Source organism: Rhinatrema bivittatum, chromosome 10 (genome assembly GCF_901001135.1).
Source record: "Rhinatrema bivittatum chromosome 10, aRhiBiv1.1, whole genome shotgun sequence".
In the NCBI taxonomy this organism is placed as follows: Eukaryota; Metazoa; Chordata; class Amphibia; order Gymnophiona; family Rhinatrematidae; genus Rhinatrema; species Rhinatrema bivittatum.
This window is the reverse complement of record NC_042624.1, coordinates 108,277,388-108,288,319: the sequence shown is the minus strand read 5'-3', so window position 1 is coordinate 108,288,319 and position 10,932 is coordinate 108,277,388. Positions and strand designations below refer to the sequence as shown.

Below are 10,932 nucleotides of genomic sequence, written 5' to 3'. Positions count from 1 at the left end.
GGGAGCCAGCACAGAGGCCCTGATGTAACGAGGCGCGCTTGGCTGGGCGCACACCATGTCGATGCACAGTTTCGGGTGTACGGCTTTTCTCCCTATTTAACAAGGAGTTTAGTGCCCAAATGAGAGCGAAAGTGTGCACCCAGATAAGCGGGCCTCCATAGGGATCCCGTGTGAATCGCGGCTTTAGCGCGCACATCCCCGTGCAGCAAGGCTTCTGCGGCCGGCGTCAGTCTATGGAGCTGGACAAGGAGTTCCCGTGCTCTGCTTTCGTGCGCGCAAAACACAATTTTTGCACAAAGCGTGTTTTCAATGCGCAATAGCAGGATGTGTTTGCGTGGCACATTTACTGTGCAGAAAATATTTCACTCAGTGGGAAGGGGAGAAGCCATGACTGAGCTCCCCCCACCTTTATCTTATTGTAACATCTGCGTTCTCGCTCAGTGTTAAAAGAGGGCAAGCTACACGTCAGGGACCATCCTGAATCAGAGACTACTTGAAGAAATTCCCAGGGATTTGAGGAAGCAAGAGGAAAGCTGCCCAGCACAGACACACGTGGGGGGGGGGGGGGGGCATTGTGTAAAGCAGGCAAGCCAAGATTACGGCCCTGGCCCCTACCCCAATGGAGATCCTGAAAATGGAAGAGAGAGGGAAGACAGGAGGCTGTTGAGACTATCACAGCCAACCTGTTCACCCAGAGGTGTCACTGGAGAGGGGGAGACCATTTTCATCTGGATCCACCTCCAGCTGAGATGCCCTTCTCCCATGCGGTTCCTGCTGCCTTCTGGAGCACTGGGCTTTATTTTTGAGGGGGGGCGGGAGAGTTGAGATTAATATTTTCTCTACCTTTGTTTGAGAGAGAGGGGAATGTGCATTTGTGTTGTAACTTGCGTGCTTACTGTGTTTGCTTTTGTTATTGATTTTCATTGTAATTGATCTTTTTTTATGTTATTGATGTCTTATTATTTTGTGTACTAGGGGTACATAAAATATAAAAGATCAGGGGCTGCGTTCCTTGCACTAGTCTATGGGCTCAAGTATAGTGGCTGAACAGATAGTGTGGTGGACCAGGATCCTCCCTACTGGGCAGGGAAACCCCTTTCCCCTCCGTGGCTTGTTCGTGGTCTCCTTGCTGGATTTGGCTGCCTCTTTAGATCCGCCACGACTCACAGGCATCTTCCACCCCAGCTGAACCCCCAAAACCCCGAGAAAAGGATTCAGTCCACACTCCAGCTTGGTGGTTCCAATAATGCCAAATTTGGGAATGCCAGAAAAGTTCCACAGGCTCCCACCGTAGAGAATTCAAACAGCAAGCAGCAAAATAAAACAAACTTAACAGCATCGCAAACTCCTCAGCACAGGAAATTCGTCTCCAACCCAATCCAGCACAGTTCATCTGAGAAAATCCGTCACTTTCTCATCTCTGAGGCCAAGAAAAATGATGATGTCATCTCCTGTGCAGGTGATGGTGTCCCTAAAAATCCTCCCAGGGGCTCCTCCAAATCTAGGCCGTAAGCCTAGGAGCAGAATAGAAAAGTTTAACTCTCCCCATAGGGAAAAATGTGCCTTGCCTGGGTTTCTGGATCAGGAGGCTTGCAAGGCTGCCAGGCCTCGCCCTTCATGCCCATAAATGTCACTCTCTGACATCAGCCAGGCTTAAAGGCACATTACTCCATCTACCATGGAAAACAAACGCAGCCCGTTACCTAATATGTATTTGTTTAAATGATCTGTTTACCGCTCCATGCTCAAATCAAGGCGGTTTACAAAATATACATCCCAAGGATATAAATTAAGTATAGGTTATGTAGGGTTTAAAAGGTGACAACAGTGGTGGCCTATGGACCAGAATCGGGACCTTGGCCACCCTTGTGAGCCGCTTGGAGTCCCTTCTGTGGGAAAGGAGTAGGATTTAGTGTAACGTTATGCACATAAATCATGTTTTTTAGACATGTTAAGCATGTCTGTGTGTGCACGTTTTCAGGTTAGCATCAGGAGTTTTCTTTAACTCCTAATGCTCTAGCACACCATCAGCTTACTGGGGAGGGGGGGGGGGGGGGCACCTCCGGTCCTGGAGAGCCAGAAACGGGCCTGGTTTTCAGAATATCCGCACAATGAATACCCATGAAAGAGAGCTGCACACAAAGGAGGCAGTGCATGCAAATCTATCTCATGCATATTCATTGTGAGCATCCAGAAATATTGGTCTAGTTGTGGCTCTTCAGGACCGGAGTTGGCCCCCCCTCTGGCTTACTGCATCGGGAGTTAACATTTTTTTAGCGCACCCATACAGACAATGTATGCTGAAGTTCAGGGCACAATTTTTTAATCACGTTTTTTATTACATTGCGGCTGTAATGAGCGAAGGATGCTCTAAGAAGTGCTCCATAAACTAGAGGGGGGGGGGGGAGGACCGGGCAATAAAATGGAGAAGGAGGCCCGGCCGGGAGAGATGGTGGGAAGGCAGGAGGAGGTTATGGAAGAGGCGCGGGGGGGGGGGGGGTCCTCTCACAGAATGCAGCTCCCCTCCTCCACCCCTAAATGCAATAGCAACCCATTGAAATTCAAATTCCCCGCCTTGTAACAAAAAAAGCCGCCCTTTTCTGACTGGTGGGGGAGGGGAGCTCGTTGAGGGGAGGGGCGGGGCCAGTCACTGAAGGCGGAAGCCTTGGCAATTGACATTTACTACTCTTCAGTTTCAAATCTGTGACCAGTAACCTACGTATTTGAGGTATCTCTGCTGAAGAAAGAGCTCTCAGAGATAAACCCTGAGTAAAAGAATGCTTCTAATTTTGTTAATATAAAACGAAAGTGAATTGATTCTGTTAGATAAGGAGCCTGCTCGTTGGTTGATGAAGCTGGGGAGGGCACACTCCACTACATGACTGTTGCAAATTGTCCTGTTTTGGATTGTTTGTTTTTTTTGTTTGTTTGTTGTTTTTTGTTTTTGCGGAAGGGGGAGGGGGAGAGACAATTATGCAAATTAACCATGAAGTAGAGTCAATGTATGCAAAAAAAAAAAAAGCATGAATATTCATTGTGTGTATACCGCAAAGCAGACTTGTCTGCTGCCCCGGCAGATCAGAGTTCAGCCTCCCTGGGGTAATGGGAAAGCACAGCAGCTCCTGAGATATCACATTTCACTGCTCAGACACAACTGCAGCAGCGCTGAAATCCCAAGAGTCCCCCCTCCAGCAGAACAAAGAGAGGGTTTCTACCCTGTGATCATTTCTGAAAGAGAAGTACACTTGTACTTTCAAAATAATAGTCCCTGCACAAATAAGTTGTAATAAATGGTCTGACAGCCAGCCAGGGCCATGCATGAAAATGCAAACGGGTTCCTGCTGGAGCTCAGCGTGTCCTAAGATAGGAGGGAGCACGGTCCCAGGTAACTCCGCACCATAAGGCCCCTACTGAGACGGTGCTGCATTTACCCTCACTGCATGTATGGCGTTCTCTTAAGTAAACCAGCCGGTCCACGCGGGGCGCAAAACCAGAAGTGGCCCAGTCTGTCCCTTATGACCTGCATTCATCGGGCATCTGCCAGGAAGTGCTGTGAAAAGTCTGAGATGCCTTGAAGCATTGCCCCCTTATTCTCTCCCAGAATAAAGGCATGTTGTGATCATTATTATTATTACCACCAGTGCAGACTTTGCAGCCGTGTACTGGGCTATGGTTACTCCCTTCCTTTGTTGCAATGTCCTCCACTTTGATTTTTTTTCACCTAAACCCAGGAGCACGCATGGAGACAATAGGAGAAGCGTTACTATACTATTTTTTGTTAAACCAATATCAATCATACAAGGTACAAATAAGAACAAAATTCAAAAAAGGAAACGCACCAAGTCCCTACTAAGTAGCTATCTAAAAGCTGTAACTTATCCTCCTTCCAGGCCCAATAACGGGGCCAGGCTTTTTCATATTGGTCCAACTTCTTCTTTAGGCCCACAGTAATATCTTCCAACATACGGGCCGATACAGTAAAGTCTGTGGGAGAGCGGGCGAACGCACGCTCTCCCGGCGCATGCACAGGCCACTCTCCTGTGCGCGCGATTCAGTATTCAAATTAGGCCCGGCGGTAAAAAGAGGCGCTAGGGACACTAGCGCGTCCCTAGCGCCTCTTTTTGGACAGGAGCTGCAGCTGTCAGCGGGTTTGACAGCCGATGCTCAATTTTGCTGGCGTCGGTTCTCGAGCCCGCTGACAGCCACGGGTTCGGAAACCAGACGCCGGCAAAATTGAGCGTCCAGTTTTCAACCCATGAGCCGCGGGCCAGCTTCAAATTTATTTTTTTTTAACTTTTTGTAACTTTCGGGACCTCCGACTTAATATCGCCATGATATTAAGTCGGAGGGTGCACAGAAAAGCAGTTTTTACTGCTTTTCTGTGCACTTTCCCGGTGCCCGGAGAAATTAGCGCCTACCTTTGGGTAGGCGCTAATTTCTGAAAGTAAAATGTGCTCCTCTGCGAGGAGCTAACACACCACACACACAAAGCGAGCATAGATATCTGAGGACTGAGATGGTGCCCCAGAAGAACTAATCTGAAAAAGAGGTAAATAGTTCACTAAAAGTAAAATATCCCTAATAACGGAGGGGAATAGTGTGTCTCTATTCAAGGTATCATATAAGGTACCTCATGTTTTCAGTGATGGGAGAACCAAACTGATAAGCAGCACGCTGTTATAATCATCTATCAAAGACCTTTACAAAATATTATAAAGTTATACTGCTTGTCACCTTCTGATCCCCTTTCATCCCCCCCTACCCCCCGCACCCCTTCCTCTCCATCCTATCACTACAATGCCATTCATGATTCACTTATGGCACCCACACTACTCTATATGTCCCAGTGGTGCCATCATTGGCTCATTTGAATTCTCACCTTAAGAAGAGCGTATTAGCTCTCGAAAAGCTCGTCCAGAAATGTATTAAGTTAGTCCAATAAAATGGTATCGCCTTGCATACTACTTTTATTCCTGTGCATTCACGTGCACTAACACAGCAGCCAAACTACTTCATCCAAAAATTTCAGTCGCAATTGCTGGATGGGAAAAGTATAGACCCAACGCCACCAGTGTTTCGGCAATTACCCGCCTCAGGGGTCACATCATCATTATGCTGTAGAGACATTAAAGCACATAATGTAGCCAAAATATATTGAAAAATCTCCAAAGTGTTGTTAAATAACAAAGAAATAAAAATCTACTTTATTCATTCAAAATGGGCATCTCAAACTGTCTAACTACAGAGAGGTAATTAGAAAAAAAAAAAGAGAGAGAAAATCAAAAATCGCAAGCGAAAATCTTAAAAACATTTTAAAGACAAATTCCAATAGTTTTAATCAATCATGAAAGGTAAACATGTATCAGTCACATCAACATTATACAAAATTTCAAAATAATACAAAATGACATAAACCCTCCGCTGGAAAAATCCCACCCAATTCCCTACATCCTAACAATCACACTACTACCATCATACACACCAACTCACTCATAGCAACCCCCCCCCCAACACACACAATATAAAATAATAAAAATAGAAGAGAAGAGTATAGATAATACATTGTTAAAGACTTCAATCTCTAAAAATTCTTGAAAATGTCAGAAAGTCTCTTCAATGAGTGATGTCATTTTGACTATAGCGCGCCAGTCATCAATACTTCTTCCTTTCCTCTTCTCATATTGTGTCTTCCATATTCTCTAACTTTCCCAATGAAGAATTCTTCGTTTCACCCTCACATCTCAGGGCTTTCTTAGGGGAAATTTAAGACATGCCCTAACCCTTAAATGAAACAATATATCATCTATAAATGAATTATGAACATTCACCTTTCAATAATATCTAAAAAAAATTGAACCTACTCCTTGAATGATGAAAACTGTCTCAGTCTAAACGTATAAAGTAGGTTATAATGCACTGTCCTTATTCCAAATAACACAATGAGTCCATAGCCGCTAAAATGCTTCCTCACTGTCCAGCAGGAAATGTCACTCTACAAAACATAAATACATTTACCTGAAAAATGAAACAAAAATATCCCGAAAAACACCATGGAATAAACAAAACTTACATAAAAACAGAACAGTTACCTTGCAGATAACAAAACTCCGATTCCATCAGGAAGCACGTCAGCGGTCCTACGGAGCCTGATGTCAGCACAACGGCAACGTTTCCTATATAGCTGAAAAATCTACTGTTAATGAGCTAATTAACTAATAAGCTCTCTGATGGATGAAAAACACTTATAAAAAGGCTGACCATTCAATCTGATGGACTAACAGTACGCCATGAGAAAATAAGTCGCTGTTCTAATCTTAATCAAGTGTGGGAAATATCACCCCCCCCCCCTTATCTGATTTAACTTGGCATATAACAAAAAATCTTAAATCATCAAAACTTTGTGACATATGGATCCAATGATGAACTAAAGGGGCATTCTCCTTCCGCAGCTTGATGCAACTCTTATGTTCAATGATTCTCGATTTAATTCTTCTCTTGATTTGCCCGATATAAATAAGATTACATGGACATATGATCGCATAAATCACACATTCAGAGTTACAAGTGAAATACCCCGGCAAATGGTAAGGATATTTTAAATGAGGGTGAGAAAATGTTCATAACATTAAGGCATGCGCACATATTGAGCAAGACCCACAGCTGCTCTGTCCCTTTTGCGTGGTTCTCTATATCGCTGCTTCAAACAAGATCTCAAATTCCTTCGTTTAGTCACAGAAAAAATGGGGCCATCAGTGCATGTAAATAAAAAGGAAACTATTGGCCAATACTGTAAGATAATCCTCTTAATGGCAGCAGTTCTTGTTGAATATGAGATAGTGCACACAATGCGAGATAGGGGATCCTTGGGGGTTTTAATAAGGAGGTTATCTCTATTAGAGTAAAGGAATAGAGTTACTACTTATAAAGAGAGTCACTGAGTCCACCAGGAGGCAATCACAGCATTTACCTCATATGGCAATATCCAGTCACACACCCAATCCAATTTCACATCTTCTTCATTCATAAAAAGTCTGAGGGCCCTCAATGTAGTTAACTTGTATGGAATCCTATAAACAACGTTGACTTCCTACCTCTCCTTTTCAAGTTTATATTAAACTCTGGTACCAGTTTACAGATGATATTTTTATGCTTTGGACTGAGAGTAAGTTGGAGTTAGAGGCATTTTTTTTATATAGCTCAATACATGCAATAAAAACTTATGATTTATTTATCCAGCTAATGAGTGGCCTATATCATTTATGGTCATTACTATTTCCAAGGGCTGGGATCTTTAATTTTTCTGTTTTTAGAAAGCCTACAGACTGTAACACTCTTCTTAAGTTTTAGAGCTGTCATTTTAGAAAATTATGTAAAAATATTCCGTAACTTTTAAGACAGAGATTATGTCTCATTGTTCTACAGTCTGGTATACTGGTACACAGACATATGGGGAAAAGCACAGGACTGCTTCTACGGCCGTGTCCTAAAGGAAATGAAGAAAGCATGCAGGGGGGTAACTTGCTGGTGCAGTGGTTACTACCCTTATCTGGCTAAAAGTTAATCCAGTTGAATTCTTATCTGACTAAAATGTAGCCAAATAAGTTACAGGCATTTTGGGGGCATTCTGGGCCACAGTAGAGCTAGCCAAACAATCGGGCCGATTCAGTAAAGTCCGCGGGAGAGCGGACGAACGCCTGCTCGCCTGTGCACGCGATTCTGTATTTAAATTAGGTGGTGCGGTAGAAACGGGCAAAAGGAGGTGCTAGGGACACTAGCGCGTCCCTAGCACCTCCTTTTAGCCCGGAGCGGCGGCTGTCAGCGGGTTTGACAGCCGATGCTCAATTTTGCCGGCGTCGGTTCTCGAGCCCGCTGACAGCCACGGGCTCGGAAACCGGAAGCCGGCAAAATTGAGCGTCCGGTTTTCGGCCCGACAGCCGCTGGCCCATTTAAAATTTTTTTTTCTTTTTTTTTTTACTTTTTTTACTCTTCGGGACCTCTGACTTAATATCGGCCATGATATTAAGTCGGAGGGTGCACAGAAAAGTAGTTTTTACTGCTTTTCTGTGCACTTTCCCGGTGCGGGCAGAAACTAGCGCCTACCTTTGGGTAGGCGCTAGTTTCTTAAAGTAAAATGTGCGGCTTGGCTGCACATTTTACTTTCTGTATTGCGCGGGCACACCTAATAGGGCCCTCAACATGCATTTGCATGTTGAGGGCCCTATTAGGTGCCGCGGGTTGGACTGCACACTGTACTGTATCGGCCTGAATGTATTTGGCTAACTTCAGTATTTGGAGCCAGCTGAATAAGTTACTTGCTTAGCTCTAAACATGGCCGGCAGGTCTACATTTCTCCAACAACATGATCCCAGATCATTTTAGAATTAACTCCCAGTTAAGTGGCAATCTCCTGTCAAAAAAAATATAAATTATATATAAATTATATATATATATATATATATAAATCTGTACAGGTTTGGCAGCCCGGTTTCCTGATTCTCACCCCAATGGCATAAAAACGAGGCCTGCCAGCCCAAGCCTTTCCACCCCACCAAACTGTTCCAAACACTTCCTAAAAGAGTAAATTGGCGTGGGGTGATAATCCCCCTTTCCTGCCCCTCCCCGGATATAAAAAAAAACCCAATACTTACCTTCCGCCCGCTCTTCGGTCCGCCTCCGCTCTCCCCCTCCAGACCGACCCTTACCCTCCTACTCGCCCGGCACTGCCTCTGACAGTATTTTGACAGCAGCGCTGGTAGTCCACACTTCCAACCCTGCTTTCCCGGTACCTGCAAGAAGAGCACAGAGGACCCAGACTGCTTTCTGCAGGCCCTTCCCCTCCTCTGCTGACGGGAGGGACAGGAGAGGGAGGGGCAGCGGCAGACATTCCCAGCAGCTGTTCTTATTCCTCATTTATTTATTCCAATTTTGAAAACTTTTCCGCAGAGATGCTCCGGGAGAAAAAAAACACTAAGCAGTCTCTGGGCCAGAGTGCAGATTTTGAGATGGTTGCAGTTAGAGAGGAGGAGGAGGAGGAGGAGGAGGAAGAGGAGAGGAGCTATAGCCAACACACAGCAGCAGGCAAACTGTGAATGATGCCTGGGGGGAGGGACCGGTCAGGGAGGCGCTGGATACTGAATGTAGGTGAGGGAGGAGAAGGTGAGTACAGGCTGAGGGGAGCATGAAGACAGGGTCTATGATGAGGGGGTGATGAAGGGGTAAATAGGTAAGAAGGGGGATGGGTGCTGGGAGATTTGATGAAGGGGTAAAGAGGTGAGGAGGCTTTAATTCTGTAGGGTTGACGAGGGGGGTGAATGAATGAGGAGGGATGAATACTGTTAGTGGGGTGATGAGGAGGGGGGTGAATGCTGGAGGGATGAGGAGAGGTGCATGCTGGCCGAGAGGATCCTGAGGTTCGGGTGAGCGCTGGGGGTGAAGAAGAGGAGGTGAATACCAGCTGGGGGGAAACAAGGAAGGAGTGAATGCAGGGCGTGGGGCGATGAGAAGGGACAGGAGAAAATGAGGATGTGGCAGGCTTATTTTCCCCCCTCAGAGTTGGCAACCCTAGCCGACTGCCACCGTCCCTTACTATTATGCTATGCACAGAATATCCCTCTTAAGAGAACATGTGCTCTGCTTTCCAGACATTAAAATCATTCTGTAATGTCTCCCTCAGCCACTTACTATTCAGCTCTCCCAAACATTCCTGGGCCTCAAGCCATCTCCGGTCGACTCGGGTCAGAAATCTCACTGCCTCCTTCCTTAACCAGCCTTCTGCTGATGCAGTGCTAATGGTAAAATACGAATTTGTCTGGCTTTGCCCTCTGCAGCCTTTCCTTCCCCATCCATAACAAATGCTGGTCTCCTGCTGGTGGGTTTCTGATGTCAATAATCAATGCACTTTTACACACACAGCCACCCAAAACGACTTTCAGGCCAATGCAATAAAACCAGCGGGAGAGCCGGTGCTCCAAGGCGAGCGCCAGATCTCCCGACGTGCGCCCAGGTACCTCTGACAGTTGACAGCCATGGGTTCGGAAAATGGACACTGGCGAAATTTAGCGTCCATTTTCGAACCCACCGACCAGTGGGCAGATTTTTAATTTTTTTATTTTTTTGTGCCTCCAATTTAATATCGCTATGATATTAAGTCAGAGGGTATGCAGAAAAGCAGTTTTTTCTGCTTTTCTGTACACATTCCCAGTGCTTTCTATGGTTAACGTCTGCCCTTGGGCAGGCGTTAATTTATGAGAGTAAAATGTGCGGCTTGGCCACACATTTTACTTTCAGTATTCCAGGGTAATAACTAATAGGCTCATCAACATGCATCTGCATGTGATGAGCACTATTAGTTTCAGGGTGGTTGGCTGTGCATTTTCCATGCACTATTACCCCTTACAGTATAAGGGGTAAGGGTTTCCACTCCCTGCCAGAGGTCCTGCGGCGGTGCAGAACTATGACATGCTGGCAGGGTTCCCACTCCCCGCCAACAAACAGAAGATCCCAGAGGCGCAGAACTGTGATGTGCTAGCGGGGTTCCACTCCACAATCCAGCGGCCGAAGAAGAATCACTGCGGTGCTGCCAGTGTTTCTCCCGCAGCTGGCAGCAGAGAGGCATTGCTGTGCAGACAGAGAAAACATTCAAAATATGTGTGTGAAAGAGACTTGCTCTGTGAGAGTGAGTGCTTGTGTGTGAGAGAGACTTTGTGAGTGTGTATGAGAGGGTGTGTGTATGCATATGAGAGGGTTGAGGTGTATGTGTGTGTGCATATATGAAAGGGTGGGTGTGTGTATGAGAGGGAGGGTGGGCTTGTCTGTATGAGAGGGTGTGTGTCTGTATGAGAGGGAGGGTGGGAGTGTCTGTATGAGAGGGTGTGTGTCTGTATGAGAGGGAGGGTGGGAGTGTCTATATGAGCGGGTGTGTGTATGAGAGGG

The 10,932-nt window shown here is 45.8% G+C and overlaps 1 long non-coding RNA gene across 1 annotated transcript; it reads right to left on the bottom strand.

The window, feature by feature from the left end:
• Positions 1 to 5,289: 5,289 nt before the first annotated feature.
• LOC115100449 lies at positions 5,290 to 8,930 on the bottom strand. Its single transcript, XR_003859069.1, has 4 exons — positions 8,649 to 8,930; positions 6,090 to 6,181; positions 5,862 to 5,992; positions 5,290 to 5,781 (listed from the first exon to the last, which is right to left on the bottom strand). It is a non-coding gene; the product is annotated as an uncharacterized LOC115100449 (long non-coding RNA).
• Between the last annotated feature and the right edge of the window lie 2,002 nt (positions 8,931 to 10,932).